This window comes from Anarrhichthys ocellatus, unplaced genomic scaffold, assembly GCF_004355925.1.
Source record: "Anarrhichthys ocellatus isolate YVR2014 unplaced genomic scaffold, GSC_Weel_1.0 scaffold51, whole genome shotgun sequence".
Classification (NCBI taxonomy): domain Eukaryota; kingdom Metazoa; phylum Chordata; class Actinopteri; order Perciformes; family Anarhichadidae; genus Anarrhichthys; species Anarrhichthys ocellatus.
The window spans coordinates 941155-947302 of NW_022280081.1; positions in this window are offsets into that span (position 1 = coordinate 941155).

The following is a 6148-nucleotide window of genomic DNA, read 5'->3' on the forward strand; positions in this document are numbered from 1 at the left end:
CCCCCCCCCCCCCCCCCCCCCCCCGAGACCTAGATGAAGACATCTCCATCCTTCTACAGGAGTGGGATTAAACTAGTTTTGTGTCAAGGGATGAGAAAAGAAAAGAGGAAAAAGTCTGCAGTTAAAAGCATTGTGTGCCGATTTTTGAGCCGAGGGAAAGCCGGGGACTTTGGGAAGGATTACAGGTAGGCAGACATTGGCTGCTGAAGATAACCGCCATGACTTCATCCTCATTGTGTAGATTAAGGCATAAAACCCAAACTAATGAGATGGGAAAGGGGGGAGAAGACATGGACGGGAGGAGGAGTGAGGGGTATTGTACATTGTCGCCGGAATAAGCTTCTTCTTTTTTTTTTTTTTAAGTGAGAAGAGGAAGATGTGTACCCAGAGGTGATATAATCTGAGGAAGTGAGATTAAAAAGAAAGGATGCTCCGAAATGAAATGCTACATTTAGGTAAATGGCTGTAATTTAGGTTACAGGGATCTCAGAGGAGCATGATGTTGCATTTTTATGATGGCAGTAGAACATACAGTATATGTGTTGTGACTTAACTGCTCAGAGCAAACTGAATGTTTGGTGTTTTTAAATCAACTGCAGAATACCTCAGTACAGTCAATCCAGTATTACTGTTAGCAGGTCCAGTCTGCTTGAGAGACCAGCCCCCCCCCAGTAAACTCAGCCCCCCATCTCATCTAATCTGAGGGTTTGGGGGGGACGTGGGACGGATTGCTCATCCCGACTCCCAATTTGCTGGAGGGCAAGCAAAGGAAGCATTGGGGGGGGAGAAGAGGAAAAAAAAGTAGAACACAAGTGTTTGATTCTCTCCTTTCCCTGTGTTGGGTGTCTCTGGTTAATTTTTCAGCATTTCTCTGCCATCCAATTGTGTCCTCAGACCTGAGGCAGTGTGGAAAAACCCCACAGCATCATGCTGAGTGGATGGCCGTATTTGGGGAATGTTTTTCACTCTTAAAAACAAAACAAAAAAGTGTCCGACAGGCAGGTGGACACAAAGCTAGGTGAATATTGATGACTTTTTGACCATTTTATTTCCCACCCGCAGACAGCCTTCTGCAGACGGAGAGCCTGTTCACGCCTCAGGAAACATCGATTTCCCACCTACTCTTTATTCATTCTTTATTTTCACCAAATTTAATCTGGAATCTTAAGCACACCACACTTATTAAGAAGTAGCTGGTTATTGTGGGGTAGAAACCCAGATCTTTAATTTTAGTGCATTTTCGACACAGCTTCCTGCCTTGCACCGCCGCACTGGAGATAATTGTGGAAATCTACATATTGAGAGGGAGGCTAACGTCGCGGTCTGCTTTGGAGTGGGGCCTCTTGTTCTGCTGTAATTCATGTGGTACGATGAATATTACCACCTGAATTAGGCTATTATGCTGCCAGGTGGAGGCCAGCGGAGTTACAGGAAATAGTGATCATCATGTCATGATAATGAAGCAATTACTACAGGCTATTCACGGTACAATATTGACCACCAGGCCGCAATCAGCAGTGGCTAGATATGACATGGCTGTTATGTCGAGTGGAATATTTATTGAGATCTCATTTACTCTTCCTCCCTGCTTCTGCTGGACAGACTGTGGTACGCTGCAGCGGCAGAGGCCTGAGGCGTCCAGCCCATGTGGGCTCACTGCGTAAAACACCCAATCCATTCGGAAATACACCGCTTACATGAGCCACATCAAATTCTGAATATTGTCATGTTCAGAATAATACTGGTATACGAGTGTGCTTCATAGTTACCACTTGAACGTGACCAGATGTCGTCCCTGGGTGTTTGCTGAAACCATGTTTTTCTTGGGAGGACCGTCTCAAAACGTCCCAGTTGAAAATCTTACTTGTGAGTCGCTGTTCAGACCCATTCACAAGGTTTTTGTTTTTTACAAAATCCGGCTCGTTTCACTAGCATTAGGAGTTTCCCATATCACCACTGATAGACAAAATTGGTGTAAACTTGTGAACTACGAGAAATAACTAAAAAGCTCTGGGATGAACTGATGAACTCTGTTACATTTGACATGGTCATGGAACCCCCAAAATGTCAGTGAGCATGTGTATTATAAGATCCTTCCTTAGTGACATTACCCGTTACCTTGAGAAAAACCGGTGCACCCGTCTGCATTACATGACAGGGGATTTCAGAGATGAAACTTGGGGCCAACCGGAGCTGAATATTACAAAAGTGACAGTAGTTGTGCGAGAGCGGCGGAGATAAGACGTGCAGTTCAAGGATATGTGGCTCAAGGTGGATTTATTGTAGTCGGACACTACAGAGAGCCGTACAGCGAGTGTCAGATCATCAGAGGCCATTCTGTTGGATTGAAGATCAGTTGATAGCTCTATACCAGTCAACTTCTTTGTCCAAGATACACTCTGGTGTTGGTGGAAGACTGACACACATCTGCATGTAAAATGCTGCTCAGCCGCCATGGAGAAGTCACGTGCCATATACTGTGTAGGGGTGTAAGAAAATATCGAGTATTGAGATAGTGTGTTTTGTGATACTGTCTTTGATTTTCATAACACTGTGAAACTGTGAACTCCATCAATACTTCACTTCCTTTGTAAAGAAATGTGTCCCTCAGTATATGTGTCCAATCAAAGTAGTGCTGTGATGTGGGATGTTTCAGGGATTAATGCCAATGCAGATTACATCGCAAAGTCAACTTTTTTTACTCCGATTTTATGCACATGGTGGTGTGTTCTTCATACCATGATTTTCAGCAGATTTAAAATATTGCCTACCTTACAACAATGTATCATCATACATATGATATCTTACATAAAGTAACTCCTCATTTTTCGTGTGTTTTCCTACAAAAGACAGCAACACGTGTCAATTTCCATTCGTTATATGCGTACGGTCTGTTCAACATGAACCGGACACTACTCAGTTAGGTTTAGAAGAAGATCGTGAAATATTTATTTCGTTTTTGGCAACAAAACTACTGAGCTTTAGGAAAAAATCTTCGTTTGGGTTGAAATGACTATGGAAGTGCCGTTATTTGAGATCGCTGTTTGTTGGACTCCACTACCTTCCCTCTTACACTTCCTCGTTCATGATCACCTGGGTAACACATGGGTAACAATTATTCCGTGGGATATCTACGAATTTCGGCTCATTGTTTTTCGTGGGTAGAGCTACGAATGCTGGATGAGCCCAGCCTGCTTACAGTATCACAATATTTCGTAATATATTGACTGGTCACCCTTGTATCGTGATCACCAGATTCTCGCCAGTACACAGCCCTAATACTGTAGAGAGAGAAAAAGCCTGAAAGTGTATAAGAACAATGTTTTATTGGGCTGTTGACGGGAAAGGTCCAAATATGATGTACCGTACTGTTGAGTCTGCGAAAACTAATGCACGTGCCTCAGGAATTCCCGGGTCTAGTCTAACACAAAGCTCACCACCCTCTTACCGCATTGCCCCCCCACCACACCCCCTTTAATGCCATTGGGCCCAGGTCTACTGCTGCCTCCCTGCTAATGAGAACCAGTCCCATCCAGCCCCATATAAACCCACTAACACACACTTGCCTCTGATCTCAGACCAGTAAACGTAGTCAGTGCGGCCAGGTCCCACCACTTTACAGCTGCAAATTTAGCCACACAGCCCTGTGTTATCATAACCTTTCATGTAAAAAAGAAAGGAAAAGAAGTTGCTAACATAGGTGCATATGGCACTTTGGGGACTGTTAAATATATAGAACACACATATATAGTAATCTAATAATGGGGAAATGTCCACCAGATGTGGGATGGTGTAAATACAGATATCCAGATAGTGTTTATTATATGGAAGTGATCCCCTATCGTTACAGCTCTGCTCCAATCCATGTATCTGTGGTGTGTATCGCTGCCTGGCGTCGCAAACGGCTCCTTTTGGGTTTTTGTGGGATTGTTGAAATGGTTGATATTAGCCAACACTTTAATTTAGTCATTTGTCAAACCCTAATGCTAAAACAACAGCAGATTAAACAAGTTCAAAGTAAATCAATCGAATAAAGAAAAGCAAATACACTGATCATAGATGTGAACACACAACTATGATCCTTTCACAGTACTATAACTGTCTCAGAAAATAGCATGGTATACGCCATTACATTATTATTATTTGTATTATTATTATATCATATATTATTATTATGAAGTAGTTGTTTCTTTTTTTAATTAAAAAAAAATGATATATCAGTTACAATGACCCTTAAAGAAATGACAACAGAATTATAACATTAAACAGAATTAAAAACCTGACTTAAAAGAATAACATGTAACTATGAAATAATTAACGGAGGCGCTTCAGTTTACATGTTAGCGGCACATTAGCATGTCCAATTTACTATTAAATGATAACTTAACTGCAGGTGTGCGACAGCACAGCGACACTGCTCCTGTCTATACCTCTTCACCACTTTTACTACTTATACTCATATCAGTTTTTACCAATACCGTAGACATGCAAATGTACACGGTATGATAACCGTAATCTTCATACTGCGGTACAACCCTACCACCACCCCGTTTTGTTTTAGCTTGGTGATTGTCCCAGCAGATTGTGTAAACATCATTACATCATACACTACTCACCGTATTGTTGAGGGTACGCCTGTCCTTTGCATTCTTGGGTACAGCTTTGGGCAGAAAAGATGTCTCCAAGTTTCCTATAGCTTCAGTGGAACTAGGTAATATGTGTTGTCTTTTATGTGCAACTCAGCTACATCACCTTTTGTTTTGTTTTTGGAAACGTGACCTCCATAATTGCTTTTCTCCGGGGTCAAAAAGGGAAACAGAAACATCACAATGTATCGTGATGTCGTGTATACTGTATGTAGGGCTGACTTGATCGACAGCAAATAATCGTTTTTATTAAATTTTCTTTGGTTGCAGCATCTAAAAATGTGACAATGTGCTGCTTATCTTTGTCAGACGTGTGATTGTCCACCACTCAAACATATTGAACTCACTGTTGATTGGTCTAAACAAGACTCTTAGAGACGTGGATATTACACATCACTTTTATTTTTAACCCCTTGGTTGCCAGTTTACTGTAAAACGAGCTCCTGTGTGAGAGCAGAACGAAGGTAGCACGGTGAAACGCTGATTGTTGGTCTCTGTTATCGACCTCTGCTCCTCATGTCCTGTCTCTACCCAACATCAAGGCGCCTCCACTCTCTCTCCCGCTTCTCAGTTTTCTTCCCTCATAGTGAAACCTACTTTTAAATTACGCCCACCCTCTTTTTTTTGTACTTCAATTACATTATAATATATTTGCCTTTTTAAGTATGGCTTTTTAAAATTCCCCCCTGAGCGGTATACGCACAGATATCTCTCTCTCTCTCTCTCTCTCTCTCTCTCTCTCTCTCTGTGTCTGTGTCTGTGTGTGCGTATGTGTATGTGTGTGTGTGTGTGTGTGTGTGTGTGTGTGTGTGTGTGTGTGTCCCGAAAATCACTGAGAGCTCTACCTTTTTTTTATTTTTCCAGCAGTCTACCATTTGTCTGGTGTCAACCTTTTGCCATATTTTCTCCCCCAAGCCTTTTGCGAGCACTGTTCCCAGTCTCCATATACCTGAGAGCACTAAAGTGCTGGGAGCAACCTGCATTGGTTTTAAAATGCTCCGCTCCAACCGCGACATCTCAGCACAGATTAGGCGTGATTGGGACTGGAGGGCGTGTGGGAGCGTAGTTGACGGGATTAAGTGGCTATTGAAGTGACTTTCTGCTCCTTTTTTAAGAGAGTGAAAGACAAGAAAAGACTCATTCAGCACCCCCCCCCTTTCAACAGAAGGAACACACCCCCTCTCCCTCTTCCTTAGGAGGACACTAATTACAAATATGATCCCTTGAAGGGCTTCTGATACCCGGCGAGAGTTGGATGGCGTGAGAAGCTGTTCCCCGCCGTAATTAGACGTATCTGATCCTAAACATTTAGTCACTCATTAGGGCCAGTGGTTTCGGAGGCCAGATTGACGGAACAAATAATTAAGACGTGTGCGCAATGATTGTGATTATCGGTGTGCGCAATTGTGTGTGGGCGGATGGAAGGGGGCACACGAGCCAAACTCACTGCTTGACTGTGTGTGTGTGTGTGTGTGTGTGTGTGTGTGTGTGTGTGTGTGTGT